Source organism: Stegostoma tigrinum, chromosome 1 (genome assembly GCF_030684315.1).
Source record: "Stegostoma tigrinum isolate sSteTig4 chromosome 1, sSteTig4.hap1, whole genome shotgun sequence".
Lineage (NCBI taxonomy): Eukaryota > Metazoa > Chordata > Chondrichthyes > Orectolobiformes > Stegostomatidae > Stegostoma > Stegostoma tigrinum.
The window spans coordinates 160,539,934-160,557,341 of NC_081354.1; the positions used below are offsets into that span (position 1 = coordinate 160,539,934).

Here is a 17,408-nt window from a genome sequence, read left to right on the forward strand (position 1 = left end):
TCCTTGTGTTTCCATTGGATTGCGCCTTGTCCTTTTTGAGAGCCAACCTAAACCTCCGATAGAATAATAACTGTCCCCTAACATTAACACTTGATCCACCTTATTTCTAGGAAGAAGATCTAGCAGTGCTTCCTTTCTCTTTGGACCAGAAATATTTTGCTATAGAATGTTTTCCTGAGCACATTCTAGGTACCCTTGCCTTTCTACCCTTTGCACTCCCTCTATCCCAGGCTGTATTAATTAATTAATCAGGATATAGTTAGCTTAAGAGATAGAAAGGAACTGCAGATGCTGTAGAATCTGAGATAATGATTTGGTGGTCGGGGGTGGGGTCATGTTCAAGGGGGCGATAGGAGGAGGTGTCGGAGAGTTGGCACCTAGCCATGGTGATGTAGAGGTCAATGCACCATACTGCAAATGTGCCTCCCTTATACGTGCATTTTATGGTGAGATTGGGATTGAGCAGAGGGCTGCACGTTCTGTGAGGGAGAGGTTGGAGTGGGTGAGAGGGGTGGAGAGGTTGAGGCAATTGAGGGTAGTCAGGTTTGGGGATTTTGGGAGGGTAGTCACGTTTGTGGATTTTGGGAGACATCTCAGATGTCCTCGTTTTTCAAGGACCGCAACATCCCCCCCTCAGTGGTCAAGAATGCCCTCGACCGTGTCTCCCACATTTCCCGCAACTCATCCCTTACACACCCTCCCTGCAATAACAATCAAAATACAATTCCCCTCGTCCTCACGTACCACCCCACCAACCTTCGGATCCAACGAATCATCCTCCGACACTTCCACCATCTGCAATCCGACCCTACCACCAAAGACATTTTTCCATCCCCACCCTTATCTGCTTTCAGGAGGGACCACTCTCTCCGTGTCTCCCTTGTTCATTCCACACTTCCTTCCAGCCCCACCGCACCCGGCACTTTTCCCTGCAACCACAGGAAGTGTTACACCTGTCCCTACACCTCACCCCTCACAACCATCCCAGGCCCCAAGAAGATGTTCCACATCAAGCAGACGTTCACCACACATCTGCTAATGTGGTATACTGCATCCACTGTTCCATCGTGGCCTCCTCTACATCGGGGAACCAAGCGGAGGCTTGGGAACTGCTTCGCAGAACACCTATGCTCGGTTCGCACTAAACAACTGCACCTCCCAGTCGCGAACCATTTCAACTCCCCCTCCCATTCCTCAGATGACATGTCCATCCTAGGCCTCCTGCAGTGCCACAATGATGCTTCCCGAAGGTTACAGGAACAGCAACTCATAATCCGCTTGGGAACCCTGCAGCCCAATGGTATCAATGTGGACTTCACAAGCTTCAAAATCTCCCCTCCCCCTACCCCATCCCAAAACCAGCCTACCTCGACCCCACCTCCCTAACCTGTCCTTCCTCCCACCTATCCCCTCCTCCCACTCATGCCCCACCCCCATCTCCTAACCTCATCCTGCCCCCTTGACCTGTCCATCCTCCCTGGACTGACCTATCTCCTCCCTAATTCTGCACCCACACTCACCTTTACTGGCTCCATCCCCACCTCTTTGACCTGTCTGTCTCCTCTCCACCTATCTTCTCCTCTATCCATCTTCTACCTGACCCTCATCTCTACCTATTTATTTCAGAATCCCCTTTCCTCCCCCATTTCTGAAGAAGAGTCTCGGCCTGAAATGTTAGCCTTCCTGCTCCTCTGATGCTGCTTGGCCTGCTGTGTTCATCCAGCTCTACACCTTGTTTTCTCTTATTACAGTTAGCTTATCATGTGTCAAAATGAAAGGGTTAGAAACAGCCATTAAGGATGTTATAACTGGAGATATAAAAAAACTAAAGGTAACTGGGAAGAGTCAGCATGATTTTGTGTAATTAAAATCACATTTTACCAATTTATTGGAGTTCTTTTAGGGAAGAACATGTAATGGGGAACCTGTTGATGTACTATTTCTGGATTTCAAGACGGCATTTGTCAAGATGCAAAAACGTTACTGCACAAAATAAGAGTTATTTAGTTGGCTGCAATACAGAGTGATCCCAACAATGCAGATTTAATTCCTGTGCTGGCTGAGATTACTAGGAAGGCCTAGCCTTCTCACTCTTTCCCTCACTTTTGGTGTCCTTCAGGTTAAACCATCACAGGTCATCTCTCAGTGATAATGGGAACTGCAGAATCCAAGATAACAAAGTGTGGAGCTGGATGAACACAGCAGGCCAAGCAGCATCTCAGGAGCACAAAAGCTGACGTTTCGGGCCTAGACCCTTCATCAGAGAGGGGGATGGGGAGAGGGAACTGGAATAAATAGGGAGAGAGGGGGAGGCGGACCAAAGATGGAGAGAAAACAAGATAGGTAGAGAGGAGAGTATAGGTGGGGAGGTAGGGAGGGGATAGGTCAGTCCAGGGAAGATGGACAGGTCAAGGAGGCAGGATGAGGTGGTAGGTGGGAAATGGAGGTGCGGCTTGAGGTGGAAAGAAGGGATGGGTGAAAGGAAGAACAGGTTAGGGAAGCAGAGACAGGCTGGGCTGGTTTTGGGATGCAGTCGAGGGGAGGGGATGAGCTGGGCTGGTTTTGTGATGCAGTGGGGGGAGAGGAAGAACCGGGCTGGTTTTGGGATGCAGTTGGGGAAGGGGAGATTTTGAAGCTTGTGAAGTCCACGTTGATACCATTGGGCTGCAGGGTTCCCAAGCGGAATATGAGTTGCTGTTCCTGCAACCTTCAGGTGGCATCATTGTGGCACTGCAGGAGGCCCATGATGGACATGTCATCTGAGGAATGGGAGGGGGAGTTGAAATGGTTCGCGACTGGGAGGGGGAGTTGTTTGTTGCGAACCGAGCGGAGGTGTTCTGCAAAGCGGTCCCCAAGCCTCCGCTTGGTTTCCCGAATGTAGAGGAAGCCACACCGGGTGTAATGGATACAATGTACGACATTGGCAGATGTGCAGGTGAACATCTGTTTGATATGGAAGGTCATCCTGGGGCCTGGGATGGGGGTGAGGGAGGAGGTGTGGGGGCAAGTGTAGCATTTCCTGCGGTTGCAGTGGAAGGTGCCGGGTGTGGTGGGGTTGGAGGGCAGTGTGGAACAGACAAGGGAGTCGCAGAGAGAGTGGTCTCTCCAGAAGTCAGACAAGGGTGGGGATGGAAAAATGGCTTGGGTGGTGGGGCCGGATTGTAGATGGCGGAAGTGTCGGAGGATGATGCATTGTATCCGGAGGTTCGTGGGGTGGTATGTGTGGACGAGGGGGATCCTCTGGGGCCGGTTGTGGCGGGGGCGGGCTGTGAGGGATGTGTTATGGGAAATGCGGGAGACGCGGTCAAGGGCGTTCTCGACCACTGCGGGTGGAAAGTTGCGGTCCTGGAAGAACGTGGACATCTGGGATGTGCGGGAGTGGAATGCCTCATCCTGGGAGCGGATGCGGCGGAGGCGGAGGAATTGGGAATAGGGGATGGAATTTTTGCAGGAGGGTGGGTGGGAGGAGGTGTATTCTAGGTAGCTGTGGGAGTCAGTGGGCTTGAAATGGACATCAGTTTCTAGCTGGTTACCTGAGATGGAGACTGAGAGGTCCAGGAAGGTGAGGGATGTGTTGGAGGTGGCCCAGGTGAACTTGAGGTTGGGGTGGAAGGTGTTGGTAAAGTGGATGACCTGTTCGAGCTCCTCTGGGGAGCAAGAGGCAGCGCCAATACAGTCATCAATGTAACGGAGGAAGAGGTGTGGTTTGGGGTCTGTATAGGTGTGGAAGAGGGACTGTTCCACGTAACCTACAAAGAGGCAGGCATAGCTTGGGCCCATGTGGGTACCCATGCCCACCCCCTTTGTCTGTAGGAAGTGGGAGGAATGGAGAACAGCCATATGGTCCTGAATAGTAGCAACAAGTTGGGTATGGAAAGAATATTTCTCTTTTGGGTGTGTCCAGTATGAGGGGACTGTGTTTTATAATGAGGGATTTTTAGAACCTGGGTAAGGGGAGTATTTTAGTGGATTGCGTGACTTTGGAACTGTCTGCCTCTGAAAACAGTGGAAATAGTGTCATTGAGTACCATCAGGAGTAGCTGGGCATATGGAATTTGGAATGCAAACAGATAAGCCATGATCTTACAAACTGGTAGTGCAACTTGCAGGATCGAAAGGCATGTTATTGCTCTTAATCAGCAGTGTAGAGACAGATGATCTAAGTTCAAGAAAGAAGGATGGAGAAGCAGTTTCGATAGTAAAGATGAGAAATGATAAGAGCATGAAAGCATTTGAGGCAGTAATATGTAGGCTTCCTAAAACTTATCACAGAGAATAATAGAGCATTAAGGAAGAAATAATGGGAGCTCGTTAGAAAGATACATGGAATAATAATCACGGAAGATTTTAACGTACATAAAGTCTGGAAAAATTTCAAATGGATAAAAATGGCATAGAGAAGGAATTCATGAAATATTTTGTGGATAATTTCTTAGTCAGCATGTTCTAGACTGGACCAGAGAACAAGGTATATTAGATCTGGTATTGCTCAATCAGATTAACTAACGATCTCATAGTGAAGGTGCACCATTGGAAGCCAGCTGGAAATGATAAAAACAGCGTGACAAAGGTTCACAATATATTATTATTTGAGAGCTTGGATACAATTGATAAGAATGATGTATAGCTTCAAATTTGACGTGTGTGTGAGATAAAAAGTTGGAAAGCATACAACCGACAATCTCTTCCATCAGTCAGAAGATGCAGAAGCTTGACCACACGCACCAACAGATTCAAGAATAGCTTCTTCGCTGCCAGTTATTAGACTTCAAATAATGGTGATCTTGTTAATGTTAGTCTTGCTTCACGTACTTCCTGCAAGTGTAACTTGTATGCCTTCCTCTGTCTAAGCACCTTAAGATCTATATGTCAGATCTGTATGGCTTCCTCTCAGTCAGAGGGAAATGAGCAATAACATCAAATGTGTTGTTAGCTGAAAGTCTTGAAAACATTCAGGATAGAGCTGAGAAGAAGTCCTAAGTTTCCTATAAGAAAACGCCCGGAAACAGAAGAATGTTGAAGACATGAGTTTATTGAACACATGTTAAGGAGCAAGTGAGCTGAGGTAGCAGAGAGATTTTTTTTACTCTGTTTCTGTTACCACCTTGTACCAAGGTACAATGGTACCTAAGATGGTGCCTTGTGTGGTGATATTATCCACGTTTCACTGTATTCCTGTATTCCTGTACTTGATAACACATGATGATAAAATCCAAATCTGACTCATTTGGGAGTCCTTGTCCGTAAATCTCAAAAGTACCAATTTCAGTGAGTAATAACTGAGGGCATATGGAATGTTGGCTTTTATTTCAAATGCATGGTTGAATTGTCTTAGGAGGAGAGGTTGAGTAGATTTGGCTATACTCATTAGAATTTTGAGAATGAGAGGCAATCTTAATGAAACACACAAGATTCTTAAGGGACTTAGGGGAGAAGCGGAAAGGTTGTTTCATCTTGTGGAAGAATCTAGTACAAGATCGTTCATAATCTCAGAATAATGGATTGGACGTTTAAGACAGAAATGAGGAGAAATTTCTTCTCTGATAATAGTGAATCTATGGAATTCTTTGCTGTTGAAGACATTCAAGATTAGATAATTAAGTGTATTAAAGGGTGGGATAGATAGATTTTTAATTAATAAGGGAATCAAGGAATATACGGAAAAGGCAGGAAAGTGGAATTGAGGATTGTCAGATCAACCATGATCTCACTGAACGACAGAGCAGACTCATTAGGCTGAATGGCCTACTTCTGCTCCTATGACATATGATCTTAACATCACTTAATAAATGAGTAGCAAGAATGAAAATGTAGCCCCTGAAAATGTCTTGAGGAACCCTAAAGGTTAGTATTTGTTTTAAACTATCAACAGAGTTACTAAAAAAAGGTCATAGAAAATACAAAGGTAAGTTATGAAAGAAAGCTAGTGCAAAATATAAAAAATGAATCGCCAAAGCTACTAAAAGTATATAAAAGGGAAAAGAGTAGAACAGTACAGCACAGGAAAAGGCCTTTCAGCCCATCATGTCTGTGCTGACCATGATGCTGTTCTAACCTTTCCCATTTGACTGCACAAGGGCTATATTCTTCTTTTCCATGCTTTCTCATGAGCCTGTCCAAATGGAGTGTGTCCAGCGGAGATTCACATGGATGATCCCTGGAATGGTAGACCTAACATACGATGAACGGCTGAGGATCCTGGGATTGTATTCATTAGAGTTTAGAAGGTTGAGGGGAGATCTAATAGAAACTTACAAGCTAATGCATGGCTTAGAAAGAGTGGATGCTGGGAAGTTGTTTCCGTTAGACAGGAAGACTCGGACCTGTGAGCACAGCCTTAAAATTAGAGGGGGTCAATTTAAAATGGAAATGAGGAGACGTTTCTTCAGCCAGAGACTGGTGGGCCTGTGGAATTCATTGCCACAGAGTGCGCTGGAGGCCGGGACGTTAAATGAGATTGATAAATTCTTGATCTCGCAAGGAATTAAGGGCTATGCGGAGAGTGCAGGTAAGTGGAGTTGAAATGCCCATCAGCCATGATTAAATGGCGGAGTGGATTCGATGGGCCGAATGGTCTTACTTCCACTCCTATGTCTTAGGATCTTATGGTCTTAAACTTTGCTAATATTTCTGCATCTACCACTTGCTGTAGCAGCACATTCCAGGTACCTATCACCCCCTGGGTAAAACACTTGCCTCATACATCTACTTTAAACTTTTCCTTCTCACCTTAAACCTATGCACTGTAACATTTGATATTTCCACCCTGGGGAAAAGACTCTGACTGTCCACCTATCCATGCCTCTAATAATTTCATGTATTTTTCGCAGATTGTACCTTGCCCCCTCAGCCTCTAATGCTGTAGTGAAAGCAATCCATGTTTGCCAACCTCTCCGGACAGCAAATGCACTCCATTTTCAGGCAGTATCTTGGTGAAGTTCTTTTGCACCCTTTCCAAAACCTATAATAATCTTTTATATGTAAAGGATTCTATGCTCCTCTTCCAGTAGTAATCCTAAATGTATGCCCCTTCTACATTAATCACTGCAAATAATTTTCATTTGCTCCCTCAAACCTTAACCTATAATCTTTCATGCCTACTCTTCTTTAATTCAAAGTTAATTAATTCAAATTACTGTTTTATTTTGGTCAACTTTGTTTTTGAATTATCAGTAGACTTTATTACATTGTTCTTTTATGTATAGCTGCTTGACCCCAAATTGATCTTAGCAAATCCATGTTGCCCTTTTATCTTGGCTCCAATGTTCTTTCGAGAATCTGGTGCAGTCCATTGCTGCATTCTTAAAAAAGATTACTATACCTCTCTATACTTATTAATTAAAATGACAAGAAGTTGTAATCTATTTTTCAGTGATAACAGCCCAGTGCTTAGCCTGCTAAAAGCAGGTACATTTAGAGGTCAATATAGCAGACCCTCACTCAGAGGAAGTTGTCCATTTGAAAGTGTCATCTTACAAATGAGATGTTAAGCTGAGATCTTGTCTGACCTGGGTTACCAACTCTGCTTGCATGTATTCCTGGAAGTTTCATCACATGACCTCCTGCCTCCACCTTCTCTGACAGTATATGCATAAGTAAGAAAGAATGTTCGAAGAGGAAAAACATTTCTTTTTAAAATCTAGACCCGAAATGTCAGCTTTCCTGCTCCTGTAATGCTGCTTGGCCTGCTGTGTTCATCCAGCTCTACACCTTGTTATCTCTTTCTAAAATCCCTTTGATTTGCCTTCACAGTTTCTCAGAATTGGGTCAGATTATTTTGTTTAATTTCGGGAGATTCCAAGGCAGTACTGGAGGGTTAGTATCCTTAAATCTACCCTCACGTGGACATTAGAATCCCATGCCCCAGTGTGAAGAAGAACCAATCAAAGATCATTGACCCAAATCATCCTGTTGTCTCTGCACAGATGCCATCTGATCTGTGTATTCACAGTGTTTTCTGTTATTATATCAGTCAAAGCTAGGATTTGACTCAAATATCTCCAAATTATGAGTCTAACTATATTTTGTGGTAATTACTTTGGAAGCCAAGTTGACATATTTGCATTTGAGTCACATAGAGTATTGCTGGTGATCATTTGGCGAAACTAATGATTACTAAATGCACTTATATAGTGAACTAGTGGCGCCAGGTTTCCTAAGTATACATTTTGAGTAATGGCTACAAGCCAATACTTCCTGAAATCAGTGGTCCAAAAGAGCAGCTTAAAAACATGCCTGTGCTGCAGTAGATCTTAGCGAGCCTTAGCAATGTTACATTCAGCTTGTAACTGACAGCATACTTGTAAAAACTAAAGTCATTCCATGATGGACTTGAAATACAAAACGATTTTAAATTAAAATTTGATGGTGAACTTAAGCCTCACTAGTTATCTTGCTGCAGTATCTTAATGTTGTGCACTTTTTATGTCACAAGGTTATTACATAGCTTAAACTTACGCTGCCTAAAATTCAATTCTAATGCAAATGTGTGGGGCGTCAGAAAGGCACCTCCACCATGAGAAGTCACCCAAGGGCCTAATTATCTTCTTGTGACCAGTACACATTGAAACCTATGTATTGCTCAGGGAACAATAGTCTCAATTGGGTAATCGTGCATGATTTGGGGAGAGACAGAAAATGAAAAGAAGATGACATTTCACAATGTGATTTTCTCCTCATATTGTTAATTGGAGGACAAGAGGCCTGTGACCAGCAGTGTACCACATGGATTGGTGCTGGGTCCACTGCTTTTTGTAATTTATATAAATGATTTGGATGCTATGCAGTATGCTTCCAAGCTATGCAGCTCTATGACTCTAACTGGAATGGATGGAAATTACTGTAAATCATAGCATGTATTTGATGTGGTGTGTAAGACAATCACTTTTCTGACACCAAAACTCAAACTACAAATTCATGCAATGGTTTATGATGTTACTGTTTCAACCTTTGTGTAAATAAGCATTTTCTGATTGTCAGGGTAGATATTACGTACAGAGAAGATAGATCAACCAACCTGAGCTGTCAATTAAGCAAAGTTTTTCCTTCCATCTGATTAGTTTTAGCACCTGGATGCCTGAGCTATCAGCCAAGTTGCTCATTGAAGCTTGAGTGGAGGGACAAACATTGGCATGGGGGTGTAAGGTGCCATGAAGGTTGGGAGGAGGCTTTGCTTGACATGGAGGGAATGGGTTGGATCTTTAGGACTTTCCTTTCTAAAGATTTCCTGATCACAACCCTATCACTCATAATACCACTGAAGGGCCACGAACTGTGAGCCTTTCAAAAGTTGGTCCATTTCCACAAAAATTGCAGACCACTAGGACATGCCTGATTTCTCAGTGGAGTTTGCCAGGTTGGACTGCAGGAGGTATGCTCACAACCTAAACTATATCTTAAATAGCACTGTGAAAATCAGAAGGCCATGATGGTGTTAAGCAGCCCAGAATCCTGTCCAGGCCGCCATTTTCGTCCCTCTGTGGAGTCTCCCTAACTCCATGAAGATCCAGGTCTTCATCACCAGAAATGCAATCTGTGCATGTGTACTTAAGTAGTGCAAATAAATCCCTGGTTCCACCATGACTTCAGAGCAACAGTACGTTGTTTATTTGCTTTAGGGAACAAAAATGTCAAATGCTGTAACAGGGACCAAGATCACTGACACTACCAAAAAGCTCCCAAAATTGCCAATTTCTAGTGATTCATCATCAGTCAGTGCAAAAAGACAAAATTTTATTCACACCAAAGCCATGGAAGATATGCCCACCAGCCAAATTGTGGAATGGAGTGTTTCCAAACCAGCTCTAGTGAAAAGTAAAGGACATCAGAGGATAAGATTCATGGTTTCTAGCCTGCATAACCAATGGAACAAAATGTAAAACCATGCCAAAAATAAATTTCCCTAAAGGTGTTTGAGATCATTTTTGAGATTAATTTATGTCTGCGAAGAAATGTCACCTACATTGCAGTTAAAGCAGGGGTCTAACATGCATAGTTCTGCTTTTGGATGCATGCATTTTGAAACTGAAAATATCATACCTGATCAAAGTTAGGTCCTTATGATGATGCTATAATCAAAGTGACTCAGAATGAATTCTTTATTTGAATGTCATAGACAATGACGTTAATAGCTTTAAAATGTTTTGACTGTTGTTAGCGGTATCTTTGTACATTTAACAAATTCAATAAGTTGTATTGCATTAATTTAAAATTAATTACTGCTATTTTTACTTCATATTTCAAGCAGGGTTCAACCACACTGGCAGTTCACAGTTTATATTCTTGATCTCTTTTTGGAAGGATTTTCGAAGGCATCAAAGATTAACATATACCACGGTTCCAGGTATTCAATATTTAGAATGATTATATCTTTAAGTGTATTTATTTGTCCTAATAGAGCATTTATCTTAGCGTGCAAAACAATTGTTCAGCTATTAGTATCACAAGTAAATGCAAAATGGCAATGAATGAGGCTTTCAGATCCCATTTCATTCTGAGGGCAATATAGTTGTTTTTAACTCCAGTTGCTTTATTTGAGAGATTACATCTGTTATCATGGCCCTCTTGTGCTTGTTCCCACACATTCTGTTACCAGTAGCAATGAGCGTGGGGGTTGATGAGGCAGAAAGCTAGGTACAGTATAAGGTCGTTTACTTATTGATCTTTCAGTGTGAAGGTGGAACGCACTGCATACTCAGGATATCTTTTTGTTCTTGAAAACTTAATGAATAGCAAATTGAAGGTTGTATATTGAGGGGGCATGCAAAATGAATTTTGTAAGACAAAGAAACCTGTACAATGATCAACTGGAAAAAATGTCACCAATTACTGTAGAACTGCCATGACAATGTTTTGCAAAAGGAAAAGTACTGATAAAGAGACATGACGGGAATTAATCAGCATGGAAGTGGAAAAGCCTTTTGCACTAGCTGTTGAAAGATTGTGGCTATAAGTTAGTCTAACTGGAAAGCTTACCTACGTTTCTTCACAGGGGTGTTTGGGTATTTCTGTGTGTTCCTTTAAGAAATTGCCACACCTTCAAATGTTTTGAGATTTGTGATACTTAAAGAAGTGGAAGCCTTGGATGACATCATTTTAATTTGATGAAACTAAAATATCTGTACCGATGTTCACTATGTCAAGAAAGAAGCAACATACTTGTATTTATATAACAATTTTCACTTCAAGACCATCCGTTATACTTCCCAGCTTATTAAATTTTTGTAGAACTTGATCGTTCTTCCAGGCAGGAAAGGCAGGAGTAGATTTTTGCACAGCAAGGTTCTACATACAGCATCCTCTGTGGTTAACTAAGGAAGTAAGGATAATATCAAATTAAGAGATTTTGAACAAGAATTTTGTATTGGTCTTCATTGTAGAAATCACAAAAGCTTTTATAAAATATATTAAAATGCCAAGAGGCAAAAGGGAGACAGGAACTTCAGAAAATCGCAATCAAAAGAGAAAAAATATTAAGGATACCAATAGAAGTAGAGGCTGACAAATTGCTAGAGCTGATGGACTGCTTCATAATGTTTTTAAAAGACAGCTTCAGAGATGGTGGATGCATTGATTTAATCTTCCAAAATTCTCTAGGTTCTGAAAAAGTCCTAACAGATTGGAAAACATACAAAGAGCACCACTAACTAAGAAAGGAGGAAGACAGAAAGGAGTAAACTATAGGCCAGTCGGTCTGACATCTGTCTTTGGAAAACTGCTGGAACTCATTATTTATGAAGTAGTAGCTGGGTGTTTTTAACAGTATTTTTCCTATATTCTTTAATTGCCTATGAATATTTTTGTCAAGGTCAGCATTTATTGTCTATCTATAATTTTTCTTGAAACTGAGTGGCTTACTAGCTATTCCAGAGGGCAGTTAGAATCAACCACATTGCAGCAGGTTTGGAGCCACATGTAGGCCAGACTGGGTAACAATGTAAGTTTTCCTTCCCTAATGACATTAGTGAACATGATGGGTTTTTACAAAAATCCGTTAGAGTTTCATGGTTGTCATTTCTGAGACAAACTTTATTCCAGAATCAGAGGACACAGTTTAAAAATAAGGTGTAGGCCATTTAGGACAGAGTTGAGGAAAAACTTCTTCACCCAGAGAGTGGGGGACATATGGAATGCTGTGCCCCAGAAGGCAGTGGAGGCCAAGTCTCTGGATAGTTTCAAGAAAGAGATAGATAGAGCTCTTAAAGATAGTGGAATCAAGGGTTATGGGGATAAGGCAGGAAAGGACACTGATTGTGGATGATCAGCCATGATTATAATGAATGGTGGTGCTGGCTCGAAGGGCTGAATGGCCTACTCCAGCACCTATTGTCTACTGTCTATTGAGGTTGGTTGGTTCACCGAGCTGGTTTGTTGTTCCGCAGACGTTACTGTGCTTGGTAACACCCTCAGTGCAACCTCTGATGAAGCGTCAGTGTGTTTTCCTGCCTGGTTTTTAAACTCTGGGGCCCGTTGCAATGTATTGCCTCACTTCCGGGTTTCCTCCATAGTGGAATGTATATGGGGTTGAGTTCAATGTGTTTATTAATAGCATGCTTCATGGAGTGCCATGCTTCCAGGAATTCTTGTGCTTGTCTCTGCCTAGCCTGTCCCAGGATCTTGGTGTTGTTCCAGTCAAAGCCGTGCTTCTCCTTGCCCATGTGGATTGAGATGAGTGAGTGCTGGTCATGTCTTTTTGTAGCCAATTGGCTACAGTGTTCATGTACTCTTGTTGTTAGTTTCCTTCCTGCTTGTCCGATGTAGAGTTTCTCGCAGTCTCTACAGGGGATCTTGTAGATGACACTGGTCCTGTCCATGGCGGGGAGTAGGTCTTTAGTTCAGGTGAGCACTTGTTGTAGGGTGTATGTGGGCTTGTGTGCCATCTGATGCCCAGCGGTCGTAGAAGTCTTGTGTGAGTTCTGACGTGTCCCTGACATATGGTAGTGTAATGAGTGTGTCGGGACATGTAGAATCTTTCTGATGCTGTGCCTATAGCAAGCATGGGAACAAAACGTCTGCAGAACAACAAACCAGCTCAGCGAGCCAACCAATCTCAGCACCCACAACCCGAGCTACAGATCTACTCCAAAACCTTATAAACTTTATGTTTCCAGATTTAAGAATTGAATTTAAATTCCACCCAATTAATCAAAAATAAATTATTACATTAACATCTGAACCAAAATCCTTTTTAGCACATAAATTGAAATTCAGAATTTTGCATCGCTTCAATAGAATAAATGAAACTTGGTAAATCTTCGAAGGCCAATCCTGTGCCTTTTTCAACTTTTGGCAGCTACCTATGCCAATTTTGAGAGAACATCACAGTTTCCTCCAGATGTACCTTCTTGTTATGTTGGAAAATGTGCAAAAGTGTTGAATTCTGAGCTTATGTGATCTCTCAGAATATTTGAAGGAAGAGTTTAGCTCATACATGTTTTGGTAATAGAACAGCAGAATATTCTTTAAGAAATATTAAATGTTGCACAGTGCCCTTTTCTGGTATGGCTGGATATTTTGGCATGCTTGTAAGTTATTATGCCCATTTTACGGCCACGTATCCAACAGTAACATATCTCTAAATCATAAAACACTTGGAATATTTTTCCTTCATGAATTTATAATTCTTAGCAATTTTGAAATCAATCTCTGAGAGCTGGTAGTCAGAATTTTAAAAAGTGTAGCTTCTTGATTGTCCCATTTAATTATTATTTCCAAAACTAGATGTTTGCATTTCCCATAATTTTTAGTCACCATCCATACTATCACAAAATGATGTAGCAAAAAGGAAGCCATTCAGTTCTACTGCACCTGCATCAACTCTTTGAAAGACTTGTTACATATCTCTGCTCTTTCCCTATGTTCCAGCAAATTTTCCCCTCCAAGTCCATGAGCAGTGCTAATGCATAGTCCTACTAGAGACCAGGCAGTGCTAGTCAAATAGCTAAAGTTTCAGTGGGTGTGCATTTGGGTATGGTAACCATAACTCTGTAAGTTGCAAAGTCACTTTGGAAAAGCATAAGGAAAGCTATGGTGAAATTGGGAGAAAGCCAATTTCAATATCATTAGACCAGATCTGGCAAACATATACTGGGAACAGCTACTTGCAGGTAAGAGATAGTAGGAACTGTTGATGCTGGAGTCTGAGATAACAAGGTGTAGAGCTGGATGAAGACAGGTCAGGCCACGCAGCATCCGAGGAGCAGGAAAGCTGACGTTTTGGGTCTGCACCCTTCTTCAGAAATGGAGGACGGGCAGGGGACGCTGAAATAGAGAGGGGGAGGCGATGATGGATAAAGGAGCAGATAGGTGGAGAGAAGATGGACAAGTCAAGGAGGCAGGGATAGAGCCAGTAAGGGGAGTGTAGGTAGGGAGCTGGGATGGGGGTTAGTCGTTTGGGAGGGAGGAGTGGGTGGGTGGGTGGGAGGGAAGACAGGTCAAGGAGGCGAGGATGAGAGGGGTTGCTGGTCTTGGGATGAGGTTGGGGGGGTGGGGAATTTTGAATCTAGTGAAGTCCACATTGAGACCATTGGGTTGTAGACTTCCAAGGCAGAAAATGAGGTGTTGTTCCTGCAGCCTTTGGTTGGCATCATTGTGGCACTAGAGGAGGCCTAGGAAAGACATGTTGCCCAAGGAGAGGGGGAGGGAGTGGAAGTGGTTTGCAACTGAGGGGTGCAGTTGTTTGTCATGGACTGAGTGTAGGTGTTTCACAAAGCGGTCTCCAAGCCTCCACTTGGTTTCCCCGATGTAGACGAGGCCACATCGGGAACAGTGGATACAATGTACCACGTTAGCAGATGTGCATCTGTTTGATGTGGAAGATTTTCTTGGGGCCTGGGATGGGGATGAGACGGGAGGTGGAGGGGCAAGTGTAGCACTTCCTGCAGTTGCACGGAAAAGTGCCAGGGTTGGTGGGGCTAGTGGGGGTGTGGAGCAGACTAGGGAGTCACTGAGAGGACAGTCCTTTGGAAAGTGGATAAGGGCTCTTTACTCAATGAGTGTTCGGGGTGTGGAATGCATTGTCGGAGAGGGTAATGGAGTCGGCCTCTTTAGGGGCATTTAAGCGGCTATTAGATAGGCATATGGATGGTAGTATAAGTAGGGGTGGAGATTAGATAGACTTTAGGATTAGGGTAAAAGTTTGGCACAACATAGTGGGCCGAAGGGCCTGTACTGTGCTGTACTGTTCTATGTTCTATGGTCTAAGGGTGGGGATGGAAAAAGGCCTTGGTAGTGGGGTCAGATTGCAGGTGGCGGAGGATGATGCGTTGAATCTGGAGGTTGGTGAGGTGATACATGAGGATGAGGGGGATTCTGCTTTTGTTGTTATCTCAGGGAGAGGGTGTGAGGGATGAGTTGTGGGAAACACGAGAGATGTGGTCAAGGGTGTTTTTGACCACTGTGGAGGGGAAATTGCGGTCCTTGAAAAACGAGGACATCTGGGATGCCTGGGAGTGGAATGCCTCATCTCAGGAGCAAATGCGACAGAGGTTAAGGAATTGGGAATAGGGGACGGCATTCTTGCTGGTAAGTTTACATTTGGGAAGTGGGAGTATTTTAAAAGTAGCTGAGTGAAAATTCATGGCCAGTTTGCTCCCCAAGAGTGAAGGATAACGCAATAAGTCCTGTGAAACTTGGATGTGAAGAGTTATTACTATTTCTCACCTGTATTCACAGAGATGAAAGACATTGTAGCCACTGATTTTACTTGATGATGAAGTTCTAGAGCATGTTAAGATTGATGAGGAATTAGATATTTTAGTGGGCATTAGGGTTCATAAATTCCCAGGGCCTGATGTGATGTTTCCCAGGCTGCTATGGGAGGCAAGGGAGGAGATTGCTGGGGTCCTGAAAGAGATTTTTAATACCTCACTGGCCACAGGTGAAGTGCCAGATTACTGGAGGATATCTGATGTAGTTTCTTTGATTAGGAAGGGCAGCAGGGATAGGCCAGGTAGTTATAGACCAGTCAGTCTGAGGTCGATGGTAAGGAAATTATTGGAAAAATTTCTGAGAGACAGGATTAGTCAACATTTGGAAAGGCTGAGACTGATCAGGGGTAGTCAGCACAGGTTTGGTGGAGGAAGAGCCTACCTGACTAAAGTGTTTTCTGTTTTCTTGAAAAGGTGACTATATATATTGATGAGGGTAGTGCAGTTGATATGGATTCGTGGATTTCAGTTTTACATTTGACAAGGTCACACATGGAAGGCTGCTCCAATAGGTAACAGACTGTGGGATCCAAGACAAGTTGGCTTGCAAAGGGTGAGGATTGATTGGAAGCCTGTGAACTGGGGTATACCACTGGGATGGGTGCTAGGACCCCTGTTGTTAATTATGTACATTAATGACTTGAGTATGAATGTAGAAGGTACAATTGGTAAGTTTGCAGATGATATGAACATTTAGGGTATTGTTGCTGTGAGGAGAATGAGCTCAGGTTTGATATTAATCAGAAATTAGGCAGAGCAATGGCAGATAGAATTTAATCCTGATAAGTACAAGGTGATGCATTTTGGGAGTAATAAACGAAGGACGTACCCAGTAAATGATAAATTCCTTGGGATTACTGAGGAACAAAGGGACCTTGGTGTACAAGTTCATCAATCCCTGAAAGAATCAGCATAAGTAGACAGGGTGGTGAAGAAGGTATACGAGATGCTTCCCTTCATTAGCCAAGGCATAAAATGTAGGAGCTGTTATAATTTTTTAAAACATTGGTTAGGCCACAGATGGAATACTGTGTACACTTCTGGTTGCCACATTATATGAAGGATATCATTGCACTGGAGAGGGTGCAGAGGAGATTCACAGGATGTTGCTTGGGGTGAAAAGTCTCAGTTATGAGGACAGACTGGATCGGCTGGTTTGTTTTCCTTGGAGAAGAGAGGCTGAGGGGTGTTCTGATTGAGGTATACAAAATTATGAGAAGCATAGACAGTGCAGATTGTGAGAACCTTTTCCAAATGGAAGATGCCTCTAAGACCAGAGGCCTTCAGTTTAGGGTGAGGAGTAAGTGGTTTAGAGGAGATCTGAGGAAAAATATTTTTACCCAGAAGATGGTACAAACATGGAACATGCTGCCTGAGAGGGAGACGCATGCAGGTACTCTCGCAACATTTGAGAAGCAAATAGGTGAGCACTTAGAATGCCAGGGCATAGTGGTAATAGACAGTGAAGGGAAATGGGATTAGTGCATTTCGGTGGTTGTTGGTTGGTATAGACCTGGTGAGTAGAAGAGTCTGTTTCTATGCTGTATGCCTCTTTGAGAGAGAATTTATCCAATCCCGTTTTGAAAGATGCAATTGAATCAGCTTCTCCTTTCCCACAAGCAGTGCATTTCAGACCATACAATTTATTGTGTAAATTTGTCTTCCCTCATATTTCCTCTAGTTCCTGTGCAAATTCCATTA

The 17,408-nt window shown here is 43.0% G+C and overlaps 1 protein-coding gene across 4 annotated transcripts in view; it reads left to right on the forward strand.

Moving 5' to 3' along the window:
* Positions 1-17,408, forward strand: part of LOC125457916 (zinc finger and BTB domain-containing protein 7C) — a 211,387-nt gene that overhangs the window by 172,836 nt on the left and 21,143 nt on the right. For 2 of the 4 annotated variants that reach the window (XM_059649803.1, XM_059649805.1), the window contains one exon: positions 10,244-10,342. The gene's annotated coding sequence lies outside the window, so the exon portion shown is untranslated. Of the gene's footprint in view, positions 1-4,524; positions 4,571-10,243; positions 10,343-17,408 lie in introns of those variants that run through there. The other 2 variants (XM_048536391.2, XM_059649806.1) reach the window with 2 other exon arrangements.